Source organism: Mytilus trossulus, chromosome 5 (assembly GCF_036588685.1).
Source record: "Mytilus trossulus isolate FHL-02 chromosome 5, PNRI_Mtr1.1.1.hap1, whole genome shotgun sequence".
Taxonomy (NCBI): Eukaryota; Metazoa; Mollusca; class Bivalvia; order Mytilida; family Mytilidae; genus Mytilus; species Mytilus trossulus.
The window spans coordinates 27,974,662-27,991,675 of NC_086377.1; the positions used below are offsets into that span (position 1 = coordinate 27,974,662).

Sequence of the window (17,014 nt, forward strand, 5' to 3'; positions counted from 1 at the left end):
GTTAAACGGTTAAATTGGGATATACAGTATCAATTGGAAGTATTTAAAGCCAGACATGGACATATACTATTAATCATTAGTAATATTTTTAACTTATAAACTTACATTTGCAAAGCATTATTCCTAAATTTTCAAACGTAGAGTAATTCACGAACCTGACATATTGTATATACCTAAAATATTGTTTATATCTTATGTAGATATGTTTTTGTTGCTGAATTCCTGTAGCATTGGCGTAAACCCCAAATTTTCTGTTATTATCATTCATGTTTGTTTTGTATATCATGATATGACAAAGCTCAGCAAACATGACTGTATACATGCATTAATCGGTTAATAAGCATATATATTGTGTAATCACTAAACCATATTAACATGATGATACTTGATTTCCGTCCTTTTACTATCACTTATAATTCATTTATAAAGAATTTTGAAATATATCTTTATGTAATATCTAGATAAGCAATATTCACCGGATATAAAAAAAATCACTTTAGTGGTGATATTAATAGACAGAAGATATTTGCTTCTCATTGCTAGTGCATTCGCATCAATATATTGTGACCGAAAATAATTTGAGTTTTAAACTACTATAAATAGTTGTATATAAATACATGTTTAACCCCATATTGATAGGATCAACCTATAATACAATGAATCATTTTGCATGCAAAATATTTACATTAATGAGTCCTAAAATAAAGTTTTATTTCCGCTGTGAAAATGGGTGTTATATATTGTGGGCGTATAACTGCACACTCGACAAAAACTATGGTTACATGGTCATGTCTTTCTAAGAAAAATATATCATTTTTTTAGTACATAGATCACATAAGGCGTGCACAATGTCTTTCTTCATTACAGATTTTCAGAATTTATGGAAATAGAAGAAAAATTAAATTAACAGTAAATGTAATATAAGTTAATTACGAGAACCGTACTGATTGACAAAAGATCCTTGAATGATCATTGATCAATGACCCAAAGCGTATTTAACGCATTTAAATGATTAAATGTGAGAGCTTTCGTGACAAGGCTTAGCGATCGATCAGTCAAAAATTTACGCTTTAATGTGATGTAAACACACAGTTATTATAAAATTATGTCTTTATTCGGTGAATACAAACATAATTTTAAATAGAATAGTTTTCAGACAGGTCCTTTCAATCAGTCCATATATTCCCACAATTAGATCGAAGTACCGATGCTGTGAGCTCCTCTGATCTATGAATGATCGGTTACTGCGATGACTCGTCGCTAAATATTAGCTTTATTATACAGGTACTGCCTTATGTGACCAGACACACATATGAAGGAATGATCAAACAGTTAAACAAACTAAACTATCAGTTTATATCGTCGCTTTAGTAATCAGGGGTATAACTAACAAGAAGAATGATGAAATAATTTAAAGAAGAAAATAGTGTGTGAAATGTAACAGAATTGCATCAATGTCAATAGAAAAGTACAAAATATAATTACATCTAAAATATATTTGATTTTGAACGTTTCGATACTTTTAATTTGTTTTGTCACATAATCAAAGGTTCAAATTTATAATTGTATTGTTTTAAAATTATGTAAGTAGTGAAACAATAATACTGGTGTCTTTGCCTGACAAGAGAGAAAAAGTAGCGCGAAAAGCCGTATATTTTTTGAACAATTTTTCATATCTGTTTGTATTTCTTATTTCAACATTTTTTGCATCTTACATTTATTTAAAAAATATAATCATCTATTTAATATTATTAAAATCTAAACATTGTCATTCTCGTTTCAATGATTAAAACACAGTTTGATTTGTATTTAAATATTGCACTTTCATGTACTTCAGTAATTGCATTTCACATATTTATTTATGTTTTTAAATATAAACTTAATGTAACACATACGACTTAGTTATTTTATAAACAGTATAATAATGTTTTTTTTTATTTATTTATTTCTCAAATATTAATATACGACATCTGAAACTGACAAATACACCATATTCAGGGTTGTTTAGGATCACACATGGAGAATAAGTTACACTACTTTTAAGTCTTGACAAACGAACCATTTTATAAGATTAATTTTGACTATTTTAACTACAGTTATTCAATTAACATTACCATAACTGCAGGATTACTATTATTTTTACATGATTTTTAAACAAATATTTTATCAAAAGAACTTGATGACTCGTAAACCATACATTTAAAATTTTGCATTTAATATTTATATATTCATTAACAGATACAACCGTTTACACTAGAACATTGAATAACGTTTGCTAAATATATAAAAGCTACAAATCCCGACAAACCAACATTTTGCAATCAGTTAATTAGACACCATCATTCAAGATAGATGATCATTAATTTAAAAAGTAGAAATTCTGCTGATGCCTCTACCAGTACGTCTAATAATATATTATTGGGAATAAATAGGTTTTCCACAACAGTAAGTTATTATCCTAGTAATTCCGCTCGGAAAGAGGGATATTTAAGTAGATTTGTTTGTTGAGAGATGGTTACTATATTGATGTAAACTAATACAAATGAGTGTGGTAGGATCATAGACACCTCAATCACCGGTTATTATAATTTGTTCTAGTACTGGTTAATTAGAATGACATCTTAAAGATAAATCTTCCACAGCGCCACTTCAAATCGAATAAAAGATAAATATATAACTCTTCAAGAACTGACGATTAGGCACAGCGTAGATTTTAATTAATTTATTGCAATATCAGAGTGTTCCACTTGATAAATATGTAGCAGTTGTAGAACAACTGACTAAAATAGAGTGGATTTTATATTGAGAAACGTACTGTGAACAATATTTAGACAGTATTTATAGCAATTTCAATTGTAAAGACAAAGAAAACTCTCTAGCGTTAAATTTGTAAAATAAGATCAATGTATTCTGTGGTATTTTGTTATTCAATATGTAATTTGTAATGCAGAAATTTATTTAACAATATTATAAATTTCATTCCGATGATAATAGATCAATTTCGTAAATAATATAAGATGAATGTATCTGTTTATAAATATCTTCTATTCACCGAAATTTACATTCACAGTATATAAGATTATATTTTGTGGTAAGCTGTGTTGTGATACAATTCTTATAAAAATGTCATTCATACTAATTGATGAATCATTAATATTATTTATAAACAGGCATTTAGAAGTACCTTAAAAATTGACAAAATATACTTCCTAAAATACATGCATGTGTATATGTATGTATCTATACTACGATTTTAATCATAATAAAAAGTGTATGTTTAAAAATATTTTACATTCATTAGATTTATTTCACGAAGAATATCGATTCACATGGTTTACAATATACATTGTATGTGCATCATGACTACATGCATATTGACTGGATCCCGACTGATTAACCTTTACCTCATACCCTTTCAAAAAAGCTTAAATTATAAATTATACGAACGTCCGGTAAAATATTGTTGTCAAAAAACTATTCATTTAAACCGTTATATACCAACTACATTAGTCGTTAATTATGTATCATTATCTCCCTCACCGACTTTATATCTTACGACAATATATTTTGAAAGAAATGGCATCAGTAAAAACAACTTTGATATTATACAAAGAATATATAAAAATAAATTCTGACCGGTGTCATATTCGCAGTCTTTCACTTACAAATTGTAAGCATGGTCTTTATACAATAAGTAAAACAAAACCTTACCGCTTTAGATAATAATCTTTCCAGAACATATGTTCAACACTATTTATCTATGTATAAGTTACGTAATGTCATAACGACTAATTGAAATCACGTGATTTAGAACTGAAACGTAGCGTGATCAACTGAATCATTTCCGTCTAACCACAAATATCTTGAGATGAACATTGTACTGTATTTTTTATTTAAATATTTTCATTATTTGATAATTCTTTTAAAATTATATGAGGTATATAATGCAGTTTTGATTATTTTTCTTTGATGTTTTCTAGATATTAATGATACATTTTTAGCATGGTTGTTGCCAACCTTCTTCTATTTGGATTGCTTATTCAGAATTTGATTATAAGATTGTATTCTTATCAGTTTAGTTTCAATAAAGTATGAATGTATACTTATTCAAATCAAAGAGATGTTGTAAAGGAGAATAAAACGATTAAAGCATAGAATCTTATTTTGAATGTCATGCCTTCTTTGCATTAATTAAATGTGCATCAATGGCATAGTATAAAGAACTAAATGATATATTTACACCACTAAATCCACCAATGATAATACAACCGTAATAACAATAACAAATATTTATAATAATTAAAATGTCAATTGATCAAAAACAATTGAGATTTCTTTACTTTTCATAATGTGAAATATATGTTTAAATAGACGACGTAGAATGCCTCGAAAAGTTTTTAAAACACATAAAACCCTTAAATTAGGATAAAAGCACAACATTCGCTATCCAGGACATAAAATTGGAAATTATGACCTGTGTAAAGGTCATTTGTCCCCGATGTCATTGTAAACAACCCATGGATTTAGGATCTTGGGTTTTATAGTTAAAGTTAATTTTGTCTTTTCGGAAATCGTTCACTTGGGTTATGCCCTCTACAGAAAGGCCAATGTTCTTCGATCACCATACACACAGTGATAGTAATGATAATAAGAATAATAAGAAGATGTTTCCACTAAAACCGATATATTTGGATATGAACATATTAAAGTCCTTTTTAAAAAGTCATTTCCAGTGTCAAATGATAGCCTATTGTATGCTGATTCCAAAAATATATGAATTCTTAACACTTTGATTTAAAATAAGTGAGATAATGTGTTACTTCTGGTTTGAAAAATGTCACTTTCAGTATTATCTCATAGTTTACTTGACACTGATTCCAAAAATATTTATACTTTCACATTAAATAAATACAAGAAATAGCTACTTCCGGTTTACACAAGGTCGATTTGGGTTGGCTTTTTCATGGTCACGTGTCTTGCGAAGTAATGAAAAAGGTCATATGGCTTTATCGTGTATACATAGGAGGTAAAAGCAAAGGTAAAAATCTAGAACGCTAATTTTACCTATGACATTGAGTTCAATTTCAAGGTCATAAACCAAGGACTTCAAATCAAAAGACCATAGGTCTTAATTATATATGGTTAAAGAGTTATATCGCTATATGCCTAATTTTTAATATAAGAATGGAGAAAACTCCAATTTAATGTTAGCGTACTCTTTCAACAAGAACTTTTGTGTTGCGATATGTCGCAACTAACATTTTAGTAAAAATAATTTGTCGATATCTAATATGGTTTTTGAAAAGAATTAAAAATAAGCCAAAATCAAAATTTGAAATATGACCTTGACCTCTGACCTTGACCTAATTTTCTTATTTTTGGATCAAGGACCTCAAATCAAAAGAGCCTAGGTCTCTATTACTTATGGTTTACAAGATAGAAATGCATAACACTTTAATCAAATGCATAAGGGGAAATAACTCTCATATGGAGTGTTCATATCGCTTCGGTCGTAATAGGACAAATCATTAGAAGGATATAACGAGCAATTTTATAAAATAAATTTGTCGTTTCTTTTACGGTTACGGAAGAGCAGTAACAAGGGAAACAGTGTTCGGGGAGATAACTAAAAGTATTTGGTTACGCAGGGTAAATTTTAAAGGCGCATATGGTTGCTATATTAAAAAAAAAATGAAATAAGGGATGAAATTTGTTACTTCCGGTCTGAAAAATGTCACTTCCGGTATTATTTGATAGTTTATTTGACACTGCTTCCTATAATATATTGTTCTATATACTTTTACATGAAATAAGTGCAAAAATAGTCATTTCCAGTTTACACCAGGTCACTTCCGGTTTGTTTTTTCAAAGTCATATGGCTTGTAACATAATACACAGAGTCCTATGGCATTATGATGTGTAAATATGAATTTGAAGCAAAGGTCGAAATATAGAACGTCAAATTTATCTTTTGACCTTGACCATAATTTCAAGGTCATTACCAAGGATCTCAAATCAAAGGTCCCTAGGTCTTTAATATGTATGGTTAATAAGTTATACCACTATACACATAATTCTACATAAAAGAAGGGTGAAAACTCAAATGTAATGTCTTCGCACTCTTTCAACCAAACTGTATGCGTTACGAATGTTACAAATGACAACTTCTTACAAAGGTGTTTTCAAAATATTGTACGGTTAATGAAAAGTAGTAAAAATAAACAAAATCAAAACTTAGAATGTGACCTTGACCTGTTTATTTTTTTTAACCAAGGACCTCAAATCAGAATATCCCAGGTCTCTATTACCAGTTAGAAATGCATATCACATATATCAAATCCATAAGGGGGAATAACTCTCAGAAAAGTGGAAAGACCTAATAAAAAACAAAAGAAAATCAATAGTTTTTTCCACAGAAAAGTGGAAAGACCTAATAATAATAATAATCAGAAGAAAACCAATAGGACTTTCCACAGAAAAGTGGAGAGCCTAATTAAATGTAAGAATTAAAGACACGAACATTTCTTCTGGAGGATAATACGAGCATTTGACAGACATTTTATAATCCCAGTTATAAACTTATTATTCTCTAAGGTCAATGTACTATTGATTGTTTATTCCCACGCGTATCTAAACTATGTTCATTATTTTGTATCCTTTTGTTTTTACCTGCTACAAATCTTTTAATTATGTTTTGAACTCTTTCAGTCTCATATATTGTCATAAACATATCACGTATATCTGTTCCAACTAACAGAAGTTCTCCTTGAAATTGTAAAATAAACAATGCCATAACATCTGTTCCAGTATTCTATACAAACTACTCTTTTAGGAACAAATACTGTAATATTTGTTTCTATGGAAATAATAGTCTATGACATTTATTCCATTTGAAACTTATATCACGAGGAACTTATCTTCATGACACGTTAACTATATGCGTTTTAATTGTTAAATAATTACACAGGATATTATTCATACAGTGGAAATATTACAATAACGATATTGTGGTAGAAAAATTGTCTCAAAAAAAGTAAAATAACAAAAATACCGAACTCCAAGGAAAATTCAAATCGGAAAGTCATTAATCAAATAGCAGAATTAAAAGCTCAAGACATCAAACGAATGGAAACCAACTGTCATATTCCTGACTTGGTACAGGCATTCCCTTAAGTAGATAATGGTGGATTAAACCATGGTATATAGCTAGCAAATCTCTTACTTGTATGACAGTCGCATAAAATTCCATAACATTGATAACAATGTGTGAACAAAATAAATAGACATAATAGCTCAAAATGGTTCAAAATGGGGGATCTCGCAAAGGAGTAATGATTGTAATTTTTATTATTTCTTGCAACAAGTTTTTATTATATCAAATAGCCTATTGTAGAACAAAATAACTGTGTAAGTAGATATAAGAAGATCTTGTATGAGTATCAATGCGACAACTCTCCATACAAGTCACAATTTGTAAAAGTAAACTATCAGTGGTCAAAGTACGGCCTCCAACACGGAGCCTTGGCTCACACCGAACAGCAAGCTATAAAGGGCCCCAAAAATTACTAGTGTAAAACTATTCAAACAGGAAAACCAACGGTCTTATCTATATAAAATACGAAAAACGAGAAACACGTATGAACCACATCAACAAACGAAAACTACTGAACATCAAGTGCTTTGATTTCCATGAATTATGCTTATTATTCATATCTCAGTATATGAAGAAATCGATATAAATGAACGTGGAGAACAGTGTCATAGCACGATTAAAAAACAAGTATTAACAAAAAGCTATGGGTTCATATATTTCAATTGGTGAAGCAACCACTAACATGTCATTTTCGATCCGTTTTTTTAAAGTTAAAATTGCAAAACATTCTTCGGGCAATGCCTTTACGTAGTCTGAAATTTGACGGTTGTCCTTCAGTCGTTCCGTTGAATGATATAGTCCCACGTTTGGTTTTATATCAGGTTTAATTAATTTCCCCCTTGGAGTTCGGTATTATTGTTAACACAATTGATGTTTTTGTAATAAAATGTCTATATCCTGTTGAACAATCTGGTTTAATATTATGCATTTCATGATTACACGTAAATCATATTTGATAACATGTCATAACCTTTGCCTCCAAAATGAAAATAGCATTTTTAATGTGACAAGTCGAATTATACATGTTATAATTGAAAAGGGAAATCGCTTTAGCAGGTTTACAATTTAGACGCCATTGTAATATATTTTAGAACGCAATACAAAATACTATTATCAGGTTGGCCAGTACTCAACAATTTTGTACCGACATGAAATATAATTGTTATTTTCATTTTCTTTTTATAGAAGTTTGAAATATTCTAACCGATTAGGTTGTTCTAACCAAAAATATAGATTGACTTAGCTGACTATGCTGTATGGGTTTTGCTCATTGTTGAAGGCCGTACGGTGACCTATAGTTGTTAACTTCTATGTCATTTGGTCTCAGGTGGAAAATTGTCTCACGGCTATTATACCACATCTATTAATTTTTATACTAGCCGTAATGCATACAACTTTATGGAATTTTCGGTTACTTATGCTCTTCAATTTTGTAATATTTGATTTGGCTTTGCAACTATTTGTTTAGAGCGCCACTGATGAGTAAACGAAACGCGTGCCTGGCGTACCTAAATTTAAACTGAAGTATCTTAGATTAATTTTAAACTGAAATTATCAAGGAAATTGTATACATTAACGGTTAGAATGATAAAAGGACATATGATTAAGGATAATAAGAATATAAAACAAATAATAAATACTTTTTATATATTCTCAATGACAACAGGTATGACAAATCCGTACTGGTAACATCACAACTTAAATCTACAAGTTTTTATTGATTTGAATAAGGAGTTTTAAAATGATGTGAAACAAATTTATTAAAAGTATGTGTATAAATTTTTCCTGTTTGTATTACTAGGGATTGGCACTGTGTCTGACTGTTAAGTGTTTCCCGTTAAAAATTAATTACGAGTATTTGCTTCCGCATTAGCATTTGCTAATAATGCTAGCCATTTGGTATGTATAATGATCATATGTCAATTTGATTATAAAAGTTGTCATATAAAATGAAAATGGAAACCTATAGCATTTAATGTTCTGAATTATAATGTTATTTCCCTCTTACATGAACTCCAGCAGTTTCAATTGTCCTACGATTGGGGATAAAGGTTATGATGATTGATGCATAAAAACAGAAACAAATGGCCTATTGTTAAATCAATACAAATAATGACTTTGTTTTAGAAACTAAGGTGCACTCTTTGATATGCATTTTTTTATTTTTGTTTATGAAAAACGTATTTAAACATCTCTAAAGTGAATGTGTGTACATCAAATTTGCATTATCCAATCAAAATGGTTGTTTCAATATCAATTATGACATAGATAAGAATTCAAATAATAAGCGGTCATAGCTTGTAACGCACAAATAAAGGTAAGAATATATTTGATCAGCTTAAACTTATTACTTTTATGAAAGTATATGTATCATTCAGGCAATTGTGAATATTTTTATCATTAGCATTCATAAAACATCTTTTTTTTAAAGATAATGAATTAATTAATAAAAACATTGCGCGTTAGTTCTTTATGTTTTGTTTACTTTTGCAATTTACTAAGTGGTTTTTTTTAACCTTTATTATTGATTTTTGCAAATAAATGAGTTTTAGAAATTCAATTAATCATTTTAAACTTTTACGTTAGAAACTTGTACCTTTTGAAGAAGACAAATACAAACAATAACTGATATCAAAAGTACCTGACACAATTGGTTTAGAATAGTTATTTCAAATCCTTAAAATCTATATTCACTTATCCAACCAAAACTCCTTTTCTTAAACAATTATTTCTCAAAAACAAAGACAAAAGTTATTTTATTTGTAGCATTATAAATTTGAAAACATGATTAACATACGTGTATTTATTTTATCCACACACAATAGGCGTATTTCCTGGAATAAAGTCTTGTTGTAGTTCGAAGATTTGTGCTCTGGTCCAGTATAAACTACTTTAGATAAGCAACTGCAATTTCTTTGTTTCAACAAATTATTCCTTGCTTAATTGTGTGGAGTCACAGCCGAAATTTCATTACACAAAGCTTTTAAATTATTAGGACGTAGCTAGTTTAATTTGTTTGCCCGGAAAGAGAAAAAATTAGCTTTTTGAAACAACTGAAAAAAACTATAGTTTTTACAGTTTGTTTGTTTAACTTGGTGCCAGCTGTGTTTTTCATTATTGTTGTAATTTGTAGGATTCAATTGGAATGTTTTCATACGTAATGATCAAAGGGAAATAACTCAATGAATACACTGGGAAATGTCAATAAAGTAACATTATTTTGATATTAGTCTTAAACCTTGGTCTGTAAATAAAGGGTAGGAAACAACAAGACGTAAAAGACAAAACATTTAATGCTGTTGTTTTATTTCACTAGAAAATTTCTATATATTCGTGTAAGAACTATAGGAATGACAATTAGAAATACAATAATTATCATAAAATTGCAATTGACAACAACCATTATTTTAAGTTATAGAGTGAAATGAAAAGACACGAGACGCGTGAAACACTGATCAGATACAACATCAATATAACAGGGGAGATTGTTTTGTTAAGGTAGTGTTATTTCCGAGATTCGCATTCGGTGCAGAACTAAATATTGATTTCAGATTTGCTCTTTGTAAAAGTGAAAAAGGGAAGACATGCTTTAAGTTTAGTAAAGCATGAGCATATTTAGTTACATTTGTATTTTTATTTTTCTCTTTCGTATGAGCGAAATCATAATTTCTTCAATGTTTGCAAGAATAATTTATGTAAAGTCAGATTTGACATATTTAAAAATTCTAAATAGCTACATTTTACCTTTTACCTTGTGTATTACATCACGAACACAAATATCTATGGTAAATTTGTATTTCCCTTCGTTTGAATTTTTTAAGTTATAATTTGTATCATTTTATTTTCGTTTCTTTTAATTTAGTTTTGTCATCCTAAATAGCAGGTACATTTGGAAGGCAATGAGAGATTAGATGTCTGATGCTAGCATAACAAGGTTTATTTATAGATATAACATACATTGAAAGAATAATTAGGGAGAACGCTTTAAAATTAAAATAATTGATTCTGGATAGTTGTTTTTTTAGAATTGAAACAAGGCTCTGGCAGCATTTCTCCCTTTAAATGTTGATCATGGTTTTGTCATAGTTAATATGTGGTTCGAGTAAGACATGAAATAATCTGTTTCTTGTTATTCTATCATAATTTAAAGGTTTAGTTCTTTTCCTGATTTCATTGTTCGGTTTGGTGTCTGTCTGCCTTATGTTGTCAATACCGTTCTTTCAAATATTTATTAACAATTCTAAGATTGTTAGTTTTAAATTCAGTTCTAATTCTATCAAGTATCTATGATTGGAGAGAAATAAACAAATACCATAAAATGATACATAGTAATACATAGTGAATACTTGTATCATCTTCATTGATTAGAAGCCTAATTTCATACCCCCTTTTAATGCAAAATATTCTAACACTCCAACACAAAGCTCACATTTGCATTTTGATAAAAGTATAGAATGGTATAATAATTTATGGTTAAATGGTTCGTACTTACCAACTAAACAATTTAAAACTATGATGAAAATTCAGTATCTTCTTTCTTTATTATGACCATGTGTTTTCATGTCGTCCACAGGAAGTATTCAATGCAAGTGACGGCCTATTTTTAGAAATTAACAAAAAGTAAACATGGTCAATATGACCTATTTCTTGGATTGCATTTGATAATTTATTTTTTTTAAATATTCTTGGATATATTTCATTTCAATTTTGTACCTTTTTTGGCAAAACACAAATCACGTGTCATTTGTTGGAGAGTATACATTCAAAAGCGCGCGAATTGTTTGGGAAAACCTTTACATCAGATAAACATACACTGCCAGCGACAATGGTGAATATATATTTAGTTCAAAGGCATTTATATATTGTCTCACCTATTTAGCATGAAAATTGAGTCGTCATATATTCCAACTGTTGTTACATGGAACAACAAGTGTGATTCGGCTTGTCATATATTTTAACTGTTGTTTCAAAGAACATCAATAGTCATTTGGGAATACAAAAAAATGGTGTCAGAACTGGGACGTTTAATCCGATGCCTCTTTTAGAGGGAGTGGCAATCACGGTGCATTTTAAAAATCGTTGCAAAAAATCTTTTGGGGATTAGTTGGTAGTTTATTACTGGGTTATATTTTTACAAGAACAACCGTTTGTTTATTTGTCATTTTTGTTTTCATCATGATAATGCATTAATATATGCAATTCGACATAAAGCAAACATTAATTAATCAAACAATCAATCAATCAAGCAATCGATCAATCATTGGAACACATTGACTCCTTGTTATTTCAGATAATTTCCAACTAGACTACATATGACAAGTACGTACTCTTTATTTGAACTTTAACAAGATGTAAATCTCGGATTTATTTTTTAGTTGTTATAAGGAACCGATCATTATTTATCTTCCCGGAAGGGCGGGGGCCAAACATTAGGTGTCTCATGAAAATAATGGAAACTGATAGAAGAGGGGTCACTTCTTTCAGGGTTGACAAAGCAGGGGGCAGGTTATGTTATTAGTGCCCATAGCTTCATTTATTGCAATACTATGCTGTGACCATAGACTATATTATTGTTTGGGACCGTCAGAATTAGCTTGCAGCTTGACGTGGGTTCCACATGCTAAAGACATAAATGTGTTGACATATGAATGTTAATTCTACTTTTGCATGTAAAGTAGAATACATAATTTGCATATAGGTTGCACTTTGTAAATACAGCTGTTTCTCAAACCACGCCTCTTTTGGAAGAAATAGAATATTCATAGATACTAATTTTGTTTACATACTGGTTCCAAATTCTGATCTGTAGGTTGTATCTCAAAGATACATAGTTTGGGAATGTTATCAGTAAATATACATGTTAATCTTGTGTATATTGAAATCTGTGGTTACCATGTTGTCGAGGTGGGGATAGTTAAGAAATGTAGTGTGAGTTTAAAGTCTTCGAAGCTTGTGGTACATAAATGTTGAAAATATGCCACACACCCCTATATTTTGATCGTTAAAAAAAATAGTAGTGCATATGAATTATGGGAAAATGCATAGTTAATATTTACAGAAATGCAACCTTTAGATTGAGCCGATGAAAATGTATATTAGTATTAAATTTTTGCCAAATATCATACTGTCATTATTAGTGATCTAGCTAGAGGTAGGGGTAGTAACTTTACTCCTTGACTACTTATATTGTCAAATCACTAATAAATTAGGTTAAAAGTGACTAATAAAAATGGTTTCAAAATCCTGGCTTTACCATAGCACTGAAAACTTTCAGTTTGCTCTCCTTTTCACAATATTGTGGCTATTCATGCAAAGTTCACCCAATTTGTATTATTCATGATGAATGCATATTTCACAAGCTGTGTTGTTTTATGTCTACAAAAATTATTCTACAAAGACCTCAAAGCAAATTTTACTATTTTTTATATTACAATTATACCTCATGTCATGCATGTAAATTTCCGATAAAAATAGTAGATATGAATGACATTTTGACATTATGTACGTACATATGAAAAATAAAGCTCAGATATCAAAGCAAAGTTCAAAATATTTATTCTTTAGAAATAAAAAAGGAATTTTGAAATTTGACTTTAATGAATATTTGGTTTAACTTATGATATGGTATACTATATTATTATCATTGTCATCAGATTAATTTATCTCATGATTTTATTTTACTATAGAGCGATATAATTATATTAAAGGGTATCTTTAGTATACAAAATTTGTGCTTAAAATAACAATCATAATGCTGATTTGAGATTCTTATGGGAATATTGTTTTTAAGATAGAATAATATTTCAATATAATCTTATTGTTAATATAAAAGTACATTATATTTTATATGACAAATATTATTCGCACTGTTTCTTTAAACAATGGACACTTGGTTTGTTAAAGACTGTGAAGTTGCATCAAGGTATCCTTCTATTGGCTGTGATTGTCTTCAACATGATCAATGCATTTCTGTGTATGTTTATTAAAATATCTTATTTCCATTCTCTTTGTCATATTTTACCAGATATTAGGAATACTAGCAACATTTTGATAATTAATTTGAAGGTCAAATCATTTGAAACCTTTCAATTATAATAAGAAAAGAGGGGAGTCAAAAGTTTTTATGTAGTCGAAAGAAGAGGGGGTATATTGTTTTACACATTGGATCAATGACATTTGCTCATTTCAAATATACATTTGCCGGTCCCCCTGGAGATAAATAATGACTGGTCCCTAAGTTATATTATATAGTCAGACACAAATTACAGTGTACAGTTTCATGCATTAGGTTTGCATATTTAGAAGACTTTTAAGACAGATTCTGAGGAGTACATCTTGTCTATTTTCGAAAATGTCAGAAGCAATTTAGGACGCCTGCTGGGGAGGTTATTGGACAAAATGTTCTGTACTGCTTTTAAGTCTAACATTTACCCCTGCCTTGCATAATTAGCTATTTTCTAAACACTATGCTGAACTGCCTGGAAACACTCATTGAATTAACTTTTCAAAATATTATCTTCTGGGTATTAAACTGTCTTTATCTAGACATATATCTAAAACTCATTATCATAATCAAAGCGAATATAATTGAAAGCAGCACTAATATTACGTGTTGCTTATTCACTCATCCATATTTATTAATTTGAGTTGTTTCTCTTTTGTCATGTGTGTCTGGATGAAAATTGCAATTTCAAAATACTCTGTAAAATATAAAACAAAATTTGCCATTTTAATTATTCTGGGATATTCCAAATAAACAAAACAAATACCATTTTGTATAAATATAGACATAACAGATTAAAACTTTTTGAACAAGTAAATATTGAAATTCACAAATTTGAATGCTCTTAAAAAATTTGTTCACAAATTTAAAGTGCAAAAATCCTGGGGTTGAATTCATAAAACTTTGATCAGTACTCGGAGCACAATTATCATGATCGAAACATGAAATCCAGCAATTTGATTGATTGATTTTGGAGTAAGAGTACAAAAAACTGACTCGAAAGTTTTCTGACTTCAAGGCCTGATCAGCATATAAATGCAGAAAAAAAACATATCAATATATAAGCCCGTACGATAACTTTTAATTGTTAACTTCTATGTCAGTTGGCATCTGTTGGATATTTCTTATTGGCAATCATATATACCACATCTTCATATCTTTATAATAGTTTTAGCTAGAACAATTTATCAAAATCAAACACTTGAAATTACAAATGACGACCATAAAAGAATAGGTAAAAACAAAATTTCAAAAGAGTAAAGATGATATATTGTAATAAGCGATCACACAATAATATATTGGTAAAAAAATTACACCCTTAAACAGGCGAAAGGTAGGATATTCAAATTCATAATTAAAAAAAACTATTTGGAATACATTTATGCTTTTTAGTGCACATTTCGATTAGTAAAATTTAATACACTAATTATATAACAATTCAAAATGGATTTCTCACATTTTCTTCAGAATGGATACTCTTTCAATGAAAGAAAATTGATAGGATTGATAAATAGCAGTACTATCAGAATTGGTAAAACAATACCAATTATACCGGATGATGAGTTTTACTGTGTACACAGGAACCTCCGAGAAGAGACATTGCCATGGATTATACCAAACGATATTCCAACAAAACTTGGAAGTACAACTATAATTAGAAAGGTAAATATAACATACATAAAATCGTCTTTAGATTCCATTCATAATTAAAAAGGAAATAAAAGATTGCTGAAATGTCTGAGTGGGTGTTTTATTTTTTTTTGTTAGAAACTATTTGATTAAAATCAACGTAGAAATATTGATTTTATCAAACTCTATGAACCATAAAAGAATCACTGTTATGAACCTTAAATAGTTCACTTTTATGAACCTTTTTCACTTCAAAAGGTGCGTTACTCATATTGTGAAGTTTTGAGCGTATAGTGTTAATCAAAGTCCAAATTCATTTCACCAGAAGCACATTTGGACAGACAATGAATCTTTAATGATGATTTTGGACAAAACTGTTGGAAAATGCGAAACCTATCACACGCAGTAAATACATAAGTAGCATAAACATTACAAACTAGACAAACTATGGATTGAAAACTATAGGTATTGTATGAACCTAACACAAAATATGAGAACAGTAGTGTACAGTACTGAAAATAAATTAATGCTTGATTTTTTATTGTGTCACTTTTGAAATGTATTGTTATGTATCTATTACATTGACAACTTAAATACAAAAATATAAAACTTTAATTTCCTTTTTTTCTTCAGAGAACAGCTGGAAAAACAACACAGTTACAATGTAAATGAAATCCGAAGATTCTTTTGTACTACATAGACTGATGGAAACGAAAAATAATGTGCAAAAAATACGAAAAAAGAACTTCAGTAAAATTTTACATTAACTTTGGAATTATATTTTAAATAAAAGCAGAATACAAATAAATATGTTATTAGTGATATACAAATGATAATATTCAATTAGGAATTTGATGCGACTGTCATACAAGTGAGAGGTTTAGCTCTAAAAAATCTGATAAACAGTAAAAATAACATAAATTATTTACGAGAACATCCTTGAATGATCAGTGATAAATGACACCAAGCGTATTTAACGCGTTAATCTGAATATTTGTGAGAGGTTTCATTGCAAGGATTCGCGACCGGTACGTCAAAAAATATATGCAATGATTTGATTTATACAAACATTTATTATGTGTTTTGTTTTGGTGAATAACATGTGACTTCTGTCTGCGTGACTAGAGAAATGTATGTAATGGAAATCGATTACCGCAACCGATTGTACATCAAACGTTTTTTTTTTAACCAAAATTGTACATGTAAAAGAACGCGACATTGTGCGCGTT

General features: G+C 29.2%; 1 long non-coding RNA gene across 1 annotated transcript; it reads left to right on the forward strand.

Annotated features, from left to right (window-relative positions):
* The first annotated feature begins 9,428 nt into the window (after positions 1-9,428).
* Positions 9,429-16,544, forward strand: LOC134718736 (uncharacterized). The gene is made up of 3 exons (XR_010107429.1): positions 9,429-9,470; positions 15,624-15,818; positions 16,419-16,544. It is a non-coding gene; the product is annotated as an uncharacterized LOC134718736 (long non-coding RNA).
* Positions 16,545-17,014: the final 470 nt, after the last annotated feature.